This window comes from Haemaphysalis longicornis, unplaced genomic scaffold (genome assembly GCF_048455015.1).
Source record: "Haemaphysalis longicornis isolate Haplotype H1 unplaced genomic scaffold, Haemaphysalis longicornis Haplotype H1 scaffold_1, whole genome shotgun sequence".
Lineage (NCBI taxonomy): Eukaryota > Metazoa > Arthropoda > Arachnida > Ixodida > Ixodidae > Haemaphysalis > Haemaphysalis longicornis.
Genome location: NW_027526203.1, coordinates 231,364,501 through 231,379,438, shown reverse-complemented (window position 1 = coordinate 231,379,438; position 14,938 = coordinate 231,364,501).

Sequence of the window (14,938 nt, the reverse complement as noted above, 5' to 3'; positions counted from 1 at the left end):
GCAACCCTATCCACCCTACGATTGGTGAGCTTGCAATATTTTGTATGCGTCAATGTATCGACGAAATGAGCCTAATTAATGCTTTAGTTCGTATTTTATTCCTTAAAGGAAGCACAAAACTTCACCGCGGATAGTAACAAGGGCATACACCACTGCCCGCTTTGAGTGCTTGTGTACCGTGTACACTTCCAAGCCGTGTTGCGATGAGCCGCTTTCTATGCCCTCAGCATCGCCCGACATCCAGCGTCTGCGCGCTTTGGTCATATGCATGCCAAATCATCTGTCTGCACTCCATATGACAATGTCTATGCTCGGCGAATATCAGCATCAGCGCCAGAAGTGGCGTTATCGGCGAGCATCGCAAAGCGGACGGTAGATTCAGTGTTTTCAGTCCGGCTCGAGCGTATCAATGTTCGGGGACGTGTTTTTGCACTGGGAAGCGCCGTTCCATTCACCAAAAAGCAACCACACCTCTTTTTTTCCCCCTAGCAGCAATCAGCTGCCATGAGAAGTTCAGCCAAGCTATTTTTGTTGGAAAGCTGTTACCAAAGACAACTGTTCCTCGGCCTGCGTCGAGAATATCCCGACTGTGTGATAGCTTTTTATGAGAAACGAGGGAGCTCTGGTTTGTAGTATTAGCACGATGGGCTCAACTGTAAAATTGGTTCGTGATGAACAAACATAATCTCAGCCAGAATATCTCAAAAATAACAAAAACCGCGCACGCACGTACCCCCCCCCCCCACACACACAGAGAGAGAGAGAGAGAGAGAGAGAGAGAGAGAGAGAGAGAGAGAGAGAGAGAGAGAGAGAGAGAGAGAGAGAGAGAGAGAGAGAGAGAGATACTCGTTGACGCCCAGGAATTGTATGCGAAGTTTGTGCAACTTGCCCCGTTGCTGGGATGGCTCAGTGGCTTACACGCATCAGGCTTTACTTTTGAAGGTCTGTAGTTCCACCCAGCGGAGGCCTAGACTTCTTTTTTTTTTTTTTGGTGAGCATTTCACAAGTTTTTTTTTTAAACCAGTATATGACTGTTTGTCGCCCTTCTGTGATTTCACAAGTAGAGGTCACGTCAAGCCTCAGTAGCAAGGCAGCATACACACTTCACACTGCAAGTCAGTGGGGGCATCCTTCAAGGTAAGTCTTGTTCTGAAAAGCCTCACTGTTAACCAATAGGTTGAAGAATATGGCAGTGTTCAGAAAAGTAAGCCAAGCAACACACAACGCAGCGACAGGCAGGCAACTTCAGCGCTCTCCGCCTTCTCCTACTAGTCGGCGCTGTATCGGCACGGTTGTCGTGGTCAACCCAGTCAACTTCAAGGCGGTGCACATGTGACTATGAAGCGAATGTAGGTGAACACGTGAGCAACTGGCGTGTCGGCGCCAGCGGCGCGAGTTCATGAGCGGGGGTGGCGGCGATGCCAAAGCGGCAGCACAGAGAGGGGGGCTTGGAAGAAAAACGGTGCTCCTCCTCTTACTTCCTCGTAAGCGGCGCAGTCGACTTGTTTTATAAGGGGTGAAAGGGATGTGAGGTGCATTGTGGCTCACGGCACACGCCTTCAACGCGGAGAGTGCTCGTATTTTTGGTGCACGCTGTAACCGGATCCAATCGTTATAGCCGATATCATGGCACTGGAGCATTGCAATAAACAGTTCATTTTACCATAGAACATATACAAAAGTGGATGGTGCCATAGCTGTTCATCGTGATATCCAATACATATACTGTTATAAATGGTATTGTTATAAGTGGACTCAACAGAACATTATTTGGGAAAGTAGATGATATGAAAAATAAAAATGAAAGAATTCAAACAAATATGTTGATTTATTATTATGAAATGTTTGGTCCGTTTTTAGCAGGAAAAATCCTTGGCCGAAATTGTGACGCAGATTATGCTATCTGTTGTTAACGTTGCTAACAATGCTGGAATACATGTTTAGCCACTCAAGCCACGCGAAACTTTGTTCTGTAGCCAAATGGCAACAACCACGAAGTGCAGTGAGATTGTGTGTATGCACAAAATGAATATGGTAGAATGTCATGCAGTGTAGTTATCTCAGGGGTCTCCATCACCGCAATGGGATTTGTTGGAGACGTGTTTTGTGCCCGCCTAACTTCGGCTAATGTGAACAGGGCCTCATTACAACGTGGTAGGACTCGCCGCTTTGGATGTCTTTAATTAGGAGGATGGTGTTCTCTTACGCTGTGTACTGGATTCCTGACAACGAAAAGACATTACCTGCATCACTTATAGAGCAAAGATGAATATCATTCTGACACAACTACATCATGGGAGTGATGTTCAATGGCCATTGTATAAAATTTTTTTCTAGGGGATGCAAGATGCCAGTAAATTAGGTCGCTTAAAAAAACAATATGGGAAGATTGCCAGAGATTTAGCATCATCATCATCACCACCAGCCTATCTACGCCCACTGCAGGGCAAAGGCCTTTCCCATTAATCTCCAATTAGCCCGGACCTGTGCTAACGCGACCAATTTATCCCCGCAAACTTCTTGATCTCATCTGCCCATCTAACTTTCTGCCGCTCCCTGTAACGCTTGCCTTCTCTAGGGATCCACTCTGTTACCCTTAATGACCAAAGGTTATCTTGCCTTCGCATTACATGCCCTGCCCACGTCCATTTCTTCTTAATTTTGCCTAATATGTCCTTAACACGCGTTTGTTCCCTGACCCACTCCGCTCTCTTCTTGTCCCTTAATGTTACACCGTTCCATTGCTTGCTGAGTCGTCCTCAATTTAAGTTGAACCTTCTTAGTGAGCCTCCGAGTTTCTGCCCAGTAGGTGGTGAGTACCGGTAAGATGCAGCTGTCATACATTTTCTTCTTCAGGGACAATGGTAGGCTGCCATTCATTTTCTGAGAATGCCTGCCGTATGCACTCCACGCCATTCTTATCCTTCTAATTATGTCTGCCGCATAGTTGGGATCCGGGGTCACAACTTGGCCTAAGTAGATATATTCGCTTACCACTTCCACTGTTTGCCACCTATCTCAAACCGCTGTGCTGTCCTGAGGTTATTGATCATTACTGTAGTTTCCTGCATATTAATTTTCAGGCCCACGGTTCTACTCTGCTTGTCCAGTGTGGAAAGCATGCTTTGAAATTCGTCCCCCGAGTTACTTAGCAACGCAACGTCATCCCCGAATCTGAGGTTACTGAGGTACTATTGTCCATTAACTCTTACTCCCACCTGCTCCTAATCCAATGTTCTGAATACTTCTAGTAAACATGCTGTGAATAACATTGGAGAGATTGTGTCTCCCTGTCTGATGCCCTTCCTTATGTGCATTTTACTACTCTCCATATGGAGGATGATAGTAGCTGTGAACCCACTGTAAATATCGTCTAGTATTCTTACATGATGCTCATCTACACCCTGGTTCTGTAATGCCTGAATGAACTGCTGAGGTTTCGACCAAGTCAAATGCTTTCTCATAATCTATGAAGTCTATATATAGGGGTTGAGTATATTCAGCGCACTTCTCTATCACCCGATTGATCATGTGAATATGATCCATTGTTGAATAGCCTTTATGGAACCCTGCTTGTTCTTTAGGTTGACTGAAATCTAAGGTTGCAGAAATTCTGTTAGCGATTACCTTGGTAAGTACCTTGTAGACGACTGACAGTAAGCTGATCGGCCTGTAATTTTTCAAGTCCTTCATGTCATCTTTCTTACAGATTAGGATGATGTCCGCGTTCTTCCAAGATTCTGGCGGTCATTAGGCATTGCGTATACAGCTTTGCCAGTTTTTCAAGTACAATTTCCCCGCCATCCTTCAAGAGGTCTGCTGTTGTCTGATCCTCACCAGGTGCTTTGCACCCTTTCATTTCTTTAAAAAGCCTTCCTTTTGAGCTGTAGCTTTTGCTGGCACATAAAATACATCCGAGTGGTCTCAACTGGGACAAGCAGAAACCAGAACAATATTTCCTCTTGGTAATCACAGTCATCTTGTCTAGAGAACAGATCCAGGTGCGCAGTAAAATGTGTATTGCACGTAGCCAAGCAGAGATGTTGCTACCATGCTTCTGGAGAGCACTACTGGTGTACCCTAAACAAAGGTAGCAGCATGCACGCAGTGCTTCGAACATACCTCGAGGCAGGAATGTTTGAAGACTGTCTTGTTGCAGGGGACAACACGGGATACCCTCGGGAAGGCCAGTGCCCTGTAGGGCAGGTGGTCCTGCAGCCCATGCATCGTGCCCAACAGCTCAACCGCCAGTGCAGAATAGCTGGCTGGTGCCTCTACGAATGTGACAGAAATATCGATAAACTCAAAAAAGCTACACAGAAGTTTGAATGCACCGGGCGCACACTGCCAGCTTGCAGGCAAAATTATTACAGGATACATTTGGAAAAAAAAGGGGGAAGGCTAGCTACACCTCAACATATTGGACAAAACTGAAAAACGTAGCCAAGAGGAAAAGAAATTTTTGCCGGTAGGCAATATTTACTCGAAAGCAATGACCCTGTCATGCGAGCACAGCCTTTCTTGACTTTTTTCCACATCAAACCACATATAAATGCCCAAAAGACATATAGTGTCCTTATAACGAACCGTTGGCAATAAATGTCAAATCCTTAGTTTTAGAACCAAGGATTTGAATTTATTCATTTGGCCGCATTTGTACATGCAAATTTCTCTTCCCAAGCTTGGTTTTAAGCAACCCACCAATAACAACAAAGTTCCCTAACCCCTAACCCTTTCAAGGTCAATATACATGTACGTCCCCGGCAAACACCTTCAAAATTATCAATTACGTACATGTACGCCATCGCTGGTATGTTTGAAAAGCGCGCCTTTTTCGGTCATTTTTCTCACTTGGCATGTGCTGCCACACTGCAGAAATACGTGAAATTTTTCTTGCACCGATTGCTCTCCCTTTCTTTTTTTATGCTTTACTACAGCGGGTCATGTGCGGCTGCGCGGCGGCCAGTTGGGTTTCATCCTCCGGGCACTTCCTGCTTCTTGCATTTGCAAAACTGATGCCCTTCTCCTGCTTCTTAGAATTTACTTATGTTACTCATGAATAAACCACGCATACGTAACAACACAAACAATTTTTTCGCCGCCTTATGATCACCCTAAAAAAATTATTTTTTCTCGAAATTGATTCGTCCAAAGAATTCATATCAGCAACAAAAAAAAATTAAACCCTGGGGGGTCAGATTTGGCAAAAACATTTGACCCTCAAAGGGTTAAACAGGCCCCGCAGCACTTAGCACTGACCATTGGGAATGTATTTTGGGGTTAAGTCTATTGTCCCAGCAATCTCCTCCCGCAAGAATTATAAAACTCTTATGTATCGCCGAAGCTACCCGAGATGAAAATTAGGCACATTCGTTCCCTCTCAACTCGACCGCGCACTATGCGACGAAAGCTGCGCTTCTCTCCCCAAGAGAGGGGCTACTCGTGGTGTTCTCTTAGGTGGCCTTCGATATATCACAGGCAAAGGAGTTTTCTCTTTTTCTCCGCAACGTGGAGGGGTCTGTTTCCAGTCTGGTGCAACAAAAAAGCAGGCATTGGTGCCTGCTTGCAAGCACGCACTCAGGTCTGTAAGGTGTTTTTGGGGCAATAAACGTTTGTTGTCAAGTGACCTGGTTAAAACAGAGGTATTGAGTTCATCACTCTATGCACACTCAAACACCAAAGAAATGCCAGAGCTGTTTGGACAGGTTCAGGCATAGAAGAGGTACGTGCACAGCTCTGGCGACGGTGGATCATCACAGGAAATGCCAGAAATAAGCCACAAAGTTAACCAGCCACAGCCAATTGGACAGCCATGGCCGCAATGACATCATTTCAGCCATGCCAGGGGGTGCATAATGAGAAAAATTGAAGACAGCATGTTTGCGTTGACAGCGTTTTGCGCGCTCACCACTTCATTTGCTCGTGTAATATTTGGCTCAGGTGTTCCTGGCAGTGTAATCTAACAACACACAGGTTTACTTGCACAGCTCAAAGAGTGTTGCAGGGTCCCTTTAACTACTCTGAAAAAAAAAAAAAACAGCAACTACAGTTGTTTTTCTATGATGTAACACAACAAAACTGATGATTTCTATGCGAGGTCAACAATGGTATTTTCTATGCGAGGTCAACAATGGTATGGCCAGCAAAATTTTCATGTGGGCACAGACCAAGGAGTCTTTAACAGCAGAGGAATAACACATTTCTGTAGGTGAATCACATTCAGCAATGTGCAGCCAAATGTTCCTCACACATATTGCTATCTGTAACACACACAGGTGCAGTAATAACGGATCTTTATCAGTCCACATAAATGCAGTGGTCCTCTTCCCTTGTAAATTATATACAATGCAAGTTAAGCCAGACACATCATTTTGCTTGGTAGACAGGGAATGAAGTGCTATATCTCTCTAAATATAGAGTGCACAGATGCAGGCCACGGATGAACGGTGATTTGGAGCAATTTTTGTATCAGTAAATTATTAATTTTGGAGCAATTTGGAGCACCTAAATGTCAGTTTTGGAGCATCTTGGAGCAACTAAACATCAACTGCTAGATGTGTCCAAAGCATCTCTCAGCACTAAAAATTGACCAGTATCGTCCAGTAATTGATGTGGAGGTCGCCATTGAATCGGCTTCAAGGTGATTTTCACACATGCGATCACAAATGGACGACACAGCTGAAGAATAATGGTCTCCTTGTCCCTACCAGGGAAAGACTTTTTCAAGAAGTCACTGAAAACACTTCATAGTTGGCAGGCTCGAACATGCATTAAAAATAGCTTTCACAGTCAGCTCTCCCAATAGCCAAAGAATAGCCAAATAGCCAATAAAGAAAATTTCTACAACCAAAAAAAAAAGTAGCCAAATTAGGCTCTTTATAGCCCAACCTGGCATTCCTGGGGAAATGGAATTTTTTTTCCACTTATTTCGAAACAGTCGCTAGAAGTCGCCAGAAGTTTGATGCAATTAAATCCCCTAAGTATCCACGCAATCGCAAAAATGCAACAAAACATAATTTGCAAGGTATTTAGTTACTTTCTGGTGTGGATAAAAGACAACCTGCAACACGATAATGAATTTTGAAAGGCTTCGACAAACCTGCCTAGCAAAAAAACAACGCGCCTCTTTTCTAGTTTATTAATTGTTGAGGCAAGCCCTCGTGTTTTACTTTTTCATTTTATTAGATGCAGGCGCTTGCTATCAGTCCTCGTGCGTATTTCCACGCTAGCTGGAAATGTGCACGAGAAACGTGCATGGAGCTTTTGCATGCGATTCATGCGCTTCGGCGTTGCGCGTGCGATTTTTTCACGCCCGCGTCGACGATTCCACGCACGCGGCAGTTTCTGCCACGCTCAGAAAATGAGGCGCGTCGCGCGCGGCAGTGGGAGGAGCCTGGCGACTTGCCCCAATGGGGAGGCGCGTGCCTCATGGCGGCGGTTTTGAAGCGCTCGAGCATCGCCTTAGTTAAAGGAGGCGATGGCTCGAGACAGCCCGGTCACAGCCGGCTGGCTCCGTTGGCGGTTTTTAGGCTTACTACTCCGGCAGGTATTGCATGGACGTTTTCACTAGCGACGCGGATGATGTTTTATAGTACCGATTTTGCCCACATTATAAGCTCCTTTACCACACAAGCAACTTCGTGCGCGCCTTGAGCGGTGTTTTAGAGAGCGCTTAAAAGTGGTCGCTCGAGCTCCCCACACCACTTCGCGGCCGAAGCCGCCGCCATGTTGCCACGCCGCGCGCAGAGTGCGGGTGCTTACGCGGCGCGTTTTCGCAAGCAGAAAACGCTACATGAGGTTCGTGCTTTAGAGAGACTGGCTGTTTTTCACGGCCCGCTTCACTTGCGGCGGTCCCCTCCGCGAGCCCAACAAGCGAAGTGAGAGCTTGCAGCCGAGCGCGTCACGCATGCCGCGAAACGGCGCTCCCATTGGCTCCCGGAGCGGAGCGGGCCAGCAATAAACGCCACCTAAAACTACCTATTGTTTATAGCAGGAATTATTGGAAACTACAGCAAGAAGGAAAGTTTTTAACTGCGGTACGCCAGCGCTGCAATGACATGCTAGACGAAAACACTGTATCGGCGGTACAGTGACGGCGCCAACCAAACTCGCCGCGGCAAACACGATGACGGGTGCTAGGGAGTTCAAGTTATCAACCCGAATTAGTTATACATGTCTAGAGACCACTGTGAAGTAGTGCTTGTAACAGGCTGCACGCGATTTGCACAACACAAATTTTGGCGCACTTTTGGCGCACTTGCTTGCAAAATCGTGGTTTTTGTATCAGGATGGCGCAGGATACCTCATTTGGCGCAAATTGGCGCATTTGGCGCAGGAGTGGCAGCACTGGTAATTGGAACAAGGCTTTGTGAACATCAGAAAATATGTTTGCCTTACTGGAATTATGGCAGTTATTATGGGTTTACAGTAAGCTTGTCTTATTAGGGAGAACTCCTTTAAACGCACACCAATCCAGCCAGGCTGTTTCCAGAAGAAAAAATTTCTGTAAATTTACGAGACTGTGTTCCAATTACTTTTCATGGCACTGTACATTCCCTTGCCCTCCAAAAAAAGGGAAGAAAACGGTACAAAACGGAAGAAAAGCAAGCATTCATTATGCAAGGTATGCCTCCCCCACCCCCCCCCTCCCCTTTTTCCCCGAATGGCGAATGGAAGTTTTTGCACCCACCCTCGCACAAATGCTGCAACCAAAGCCCGCTGTGCACGAGACGCCCAATTTCAGTACCTATGCCAGAAATAAGGTGCACCGCACCGTGATTTCTATTAACCTCAGCACCGTCTCAAAAACAGGATACTAGTTCTCGTACTAAAGCTGGAGTTTTTATACACAGAGTTATCTACCTTCTATTCTTGTGAGCACGTGCGTACTCACAACATTTAGAGGCCGAAAACAATTGTTTTGAAGGGAATCAGGTATCTGGCATCCCACTGGTAGAAAATGTGAAAAAGGTGTTAGGAAATTATAGCCGTCTTAATAACATGTGGCATTTGGCTTCATTTTTCTGAGCAACAGTTAAACCTGGATGTAACGAACCTCTATGTAATAAATTCCTGGATTTAGCGAAGTTTTTCAATGCCCCATCGCCACCCCCAATGAAGCCCATATGTTTGCAACCTCTATGTTATGACGGTGTTGCAACAGTTAAGGGGGGACACTGGTCTTGAGGACATTTTTGTTATTTTTTAACCTATGTGCTTGAGATTTACACATTCAGTGTATTTCAACATCCTGAGCACAAATATGCAGTCAGTTTTCGTCTATGGGGTGTAAGTTTAGAGTTGTGCAACATGTTATGTCACTCCGTTTCGGGCAATTTTTTCATTATGTACCTATGAAATACTCGAATAGCTTTTATCCCTTTGTGCTCTAGAAGGACCAGAGAGTGCAACTATACCACTGCAGTAATTTTAGCATGGTTTCTGCGAACGCTGTAAAATTCGTAAATGTCAGGTCATCAATTACCAATGTTTTTGTAGAACTAACTGCATAAAATCTTGTGCCAGCAAAAAGAAATTCTGTACTTTTGCGGTTTTATTGCACTGTTCAGTTCATAAGCTTTCGAATGCGGCAAAAATGATGTAAATCGAACCAGTACATCCCGAGATATTGTACCCGACAGCTGACCATGTGGGAAAAAAATTGGTTCTGAGAAAACAGGGCACGAAGTTTGCAAACATAGGCAAAAATGGTCATTTAGGCGACTTCAAAGGGTGACAGCTTTGTGAATACTTATGATGCAGCTATGATATTTTGCAGGCACATTCTTTGAGACCTGTAGACTGCAAATAAAATTAATACAGAAAATTGATTTTTTGGCAAATTTTTGGTCCTCAAGACCAGTGCCCCCCCTTAACCTTGATGTAACGAATTCGCTACAATGATGAGTCATTGTTTTTTGCATTTTTTCTGAAAAATATTTAGCGAATATGTGCACGTGCGAGTGCGGTGTCGGTTAAGTGCTAGGCCTGCCTGTCGGCGTGTAGTCACGCGTCTCGACTGCTATCCGTGTTGTCTGTTCATTCATGATTAGTTCTGCTGACTACAAACAAGAAGTTTTGTCTTTTCAAGACAAGCTTGCAATTTTAAATCCTGTATCCGTCGGTGACAAAGAAGAACATTCCCGCCCGGTACAGTATCCCATCTAGCGCCCTCTGAACAATTTTGAGCATTAAGTTCGCGAAAAGGCGCCCTTTAAGCATAAGTTTGGTCCTTGAAATGTGTTAGGGCACCGAAAAGTGTCAAAGGCAAAAGTGATACTTAAGTTGCGCTTGTGAATACTTTGTTTCTTTGGATTGCCGTGTAGCGACATAAGCTCGTGGGAAAGCAGCAGGTGCAAATCACAGTTTTTTACCGGGAAATATATCCCCTAAGGGTGAGCTTACCATCACCGATGTCTAGCATTTTGGTTTCGTTTCTAGCATGCAGGTTTCGCAAGCCTTAACTTGAAACCTGCATGTAACAAATACCTGGGTGTAACAAAAAATTGCGAATTTTGTCAGCTTCGTTATATCAAGGTTTAGCTGTATTGCTAAGAACAGGACAACCATAAAAAAAAAAAAGGGAAGTAGGTGACATTACCCGGAGTTCTTTTTCCTGGCGTGTTAGTTGTTGTGCTAGCTTTTTCTACATGCCTTGTTTCCTTTATGCACACATGAAGAAAGGGGCTGCAATTGCGCATGATCCCCAATGTCGCACCCACTTGCAAGTTACTACAAACTGAGGTAGGTAGGTTCGTTTCTACAATCACAAACAAGCAAGATTTGGAGCAGATTTGGCACAGATAAGTCAAATAGTAGCACATTGTAGAAGCATCTACCTTTTGATATACACTTAAATGTCGTTATAGCGAAGCGGTTTATAACGAAATAACGGATATAACGAAATAGTTGCAATTCCTCTTGAAAGTCACCATAGAAGCCCATGTGTTTAAATCTGCATTAACGAATACAAAATTTGCTGATCAAGGGATATAACGAACAACTTTTGTCCCAAACTGGCAATAACCACCCGCTTTGCGAAAAACATCCCATTTTTTGCATCCGATGCAGCATTTTAAACCTCCCGCGGTAGCGCCGCCCCATCCGGCGACGCTCCAAGCCAAGCCAAGCTCTTACTGACGGTCTGTTGCACACGGCACGCCGCGGCACGCTGCGCTGCTTCTCTCGCTTGGTTTGTTTATGCACGCACGGGAAGCAGCAGCGGTAGCAGTGTAGGCGTAGGACGCTCCGCCGGTTCGCTTTCTACATCCAGTTGCGTGCAGCTGGCTACAGCGATTTAAGGAACGCCGCGATATCGGCGCCGGAGTCGTCACGGGCGAGTCCCGATCCGTCAACGAAGAGACGGCTACGGCATGGGTGCAAGCCAACGTTGGACCCGTCGTTCGGAAGTATGGAGAACGAAACGTGTTCAGCGCTGACAAGACAGCGCTCTTTTACCAAATGTTGCCACAGAGGACTCTGTCCTTGAAGGGAGAGCTGTGTCGGGGTGGAAAACACAGCAAAGTCCGCGTCAGTGTGCTCCTGTGCACGAACATGGATGGATCGGAGAAGATCTGCCTCTTCAACTTCTCGTCCCAGTCACGCAGCCACCCCGCAAAAACGTCCCGTGTCATCCAGGCCTTCCTGTTAGCAAGGTACTTGAGTTGAAGTCGCCTCTTTTCCTTAAAGCACCGTGGCGATGTGCTTTTCTCTATCACCAAAGGAAGCAGCAGCGGTAGCAGTGTAGGCGTAGGACGCTCCGCCGATGCGGCATTTTAAACCTCCCGCGGTAGCGCCGCCCCATCCGGCGACGCTCCAAGCCAAGCCAAGCTCTTACTGACGGTCTGTTGCACACGGCACGCCGCGGCACGCTGCGCTGCTTCTCTCGCTTGCTTTGTTTATGCACGCACGGGAAGCCCCAGCGGTAGCAGTGTAGGCGTAGGACGCTCCGCCGGTTCGCTTTCTACATCCAGTTGCGTGGCGTGCAGGGACTCCGGAACCGAGGGGGCAGGGGGGGCGGTCGCCCCCCCCAACATTTTTGCACAGGGGGCAGGGCCCCCCCACTTTTGACCGCTTACTCTGAAATCAAATTTTTCACAAAATCTATAGTTAAGTGTTCAAAGTGGCGGTTGTGTGGTCCAATGCTTTCCAAAAGTCTCTGCGAGCTTTGCGAGTCTCGCCCCAGGCTCCAGAGGCTCTCGCACTGCGTACTGCCGCGTGAGGTCGTTCTTCACAAACGACAGCAGTAGGTAAGTCAAAGACTCCCGGTGTCATCCTGTAAAACTTGAACAAAAAAAAGTGTGGTCGCCCTCCCGCATGAGCCGCATCTGAAAAATAAAGAAAAAAGATCTGTCTGGAGGGTGGGAGAAATGTGCGGCGTCGTAAAATGCACCGCCTTTCAAAATGCAGAATGAGAATAGGTCTGCATAGCCGCCGGCCAAGTTTTTTGCCGGGCAAAGCAAGTGCGAAATGTAGGCGAGAATATTGGCGGTGAGATCTTTGAGTGGCGCCCCCTGGCTCTGACGTCGGCTTAGGGATTCGCGCCGCTGTCGTCTGCTACACTCCGCTTGTGAGGGGCAACAGTGCCTGGGCTAGAAATCGCCCGCTTCGTTGCTGTAGTGCGTTAAAAAGCGTATTTCTAGCGACTCAGTTATTTTGCCAGCTTCTGACGCATCTGAATAATTTGAAGCTGTATCCCCCACAAGTTTGAAACACACGAAGAGATAGAGAACAACTTTCTTCAGTGTATCGGTCAGAAGATCATGTGTAACTCGTCCTTTCTTGCTTATTCGCGAGGATCAGCGATCAGAGCTTCTCGATAAGTATTCAAAATGCGTAGGCTTCCCTGCAGTATTTTTGAGATGCTCCTATGAAGACTCAACAGTCTAATACAGTCGAACACGGATATATCGAACACGGGTATATCGAATTATTGTCTATATCGAACTCATAAATTATCCCCTTGAAAATTCTGTGTAAAAGTATAGGAATTCGTACGTTTATATCGAACCGTATTTTTCCCGACATTGGGTATATCGAACTCCGCGCGAGCTGGAAAGTGCTCTTCGGTCGCTGCACCCCCGATTGAGGTTGAGGAGGATGTGGAGGAATGCGCGGGCATGGCGAAGACTGGCTCGCGGAACTAATACCCCCTACCGGTCCGCTCACGCTACCGGCCGCCGTAGCGTTAGCGGACGGAGCCTGGTATGCTAAATCTCTCTAGGCACACAAGCCCGAACGCTCGGAAAATGTGACAGTGCGAGGTAGGGATGCCCCAACTGAGCACGCCTTTTTTTTTTTTTTTTTGCGGCTGCGTACGTTCCCCGGCTTGCCGAAAAAGAGTTGTTTCTCTCTCTGGGTCTGTCTTCCCCCGATGTCGTCTTGGGAAAGGGAAGAGGGAACGAAGGCGCTGGCGGCCTCCTCCTTCTTGTGCATTTTGCTGCTGTTGCTGCTGTTTGGGGAGTTGTCCCGCACCTTTCGGAGATCACTGTTTCTCTCGGAGATGTCCATCGCGAGCGCTTTGTTGGAGTCCGTTCAGAGAGCCTTGGAATTGTTACCTTTAAAGTTATTGTGGTACGTGCGCGCTGTTCTTCTTTTGCGTGCATGTTGTGCATGGTGTGCGAAGGCGCAGCGTACTGCTGGAATTTTCTAGTTGTGCAGCCTCGAGAAGATCGAGTATTTAATTTCATTTCCAGGACGAAGAAGCAGGCCAAGATAAGCGTTTTTTTTTTCACGGAAATAAAGCGTCCTCTTGCGTCGTGAGTGCGGAATTAGTTGTCATTCTTGAATGCGACGATCGGTAAGTGATCGTCCGCCATAGGCGAGGTCTCAGAGCCTATATTTTTTATATCGAATTTTTCATATATCGAACTATTTCGCGATCCCCTTGGAGTTCGATATATCCGTGTTCGACTGTACTACGTACCAAGCAGCGGCCTCTACACGCTCATCGCACAGCAGGAAATAAAGCGGCTTTCTTCTGTTTCTTTCGTTGTTGTCTTGTACCGGATTAATGTTTCTTGCTTTTTTTTTCTGCCCAACGCATTAATTTTTCTGCGCGGTCACCAACTTCTTATTAGGAGGTTTCGGGATGTTTGGGAGCCTCACAAAGGTCGTGTGGATATTCCCTTCATTTTGTATGGCATACATTCCCTTCTTCACAAATTGGCTTTCATTACGGCTGCGTGCAAGAAGGTGCATATCCGCAGCGTGCTTTGTTTATTCACATGCAAATACAATGAGAAGGTTTGTGCTACGCCACCGCGATCGCGCCCTAAACAACGTGGTCCACAGTACTCGAAGGCGGCTTTGTGCTCCGAATTTTTAACGTAATTATATCGTTATCATAACGAACTGACTCTCAATTCGAACAATGATGATATGATTACGGTGTTCAAGGCATGATATACTCGCTAACTAACGTAATAAATAGTATACCTGCATATATTACAAGACTCGAAACCGAAGAAGAATTCCAAGTAGCTCTTTATTGCTTTTCAACCCTTCCAGGCGCGAAGAACAAATCCTATTCTACTCGGGATGGCGTTCTATGCTTTGAGGAAAATTACTTTTACTCTCTTGTCCTGGACTGAGGACCCGGCCCACTAACCAGATCGATTTAATTGTTAAACAAAGTTTTCCCCTCCTCCCCTTACTCCTCCTCCTCCTCTTGAGTGCAGTTTTCCTATAACGCATATCCGAATATTGGGAAGGTATGGCTGTGCAAAATGTTCCGAAATATCCCTCCAGGTCTTAACAAACATATATGTGTTACTATAAATTTAATGGATACGTGACTCGTTTTGCTCAATAAACCTCCATACTGGTTAGATGCCTGGTATAGAATCAGCACGCGCGTATATACACACTGGGTTATTTGGAACTCAACCTACAGTTTTTGCAGTCTATAGTGCATGTCGGCAAACTTTCATGCCTTGAC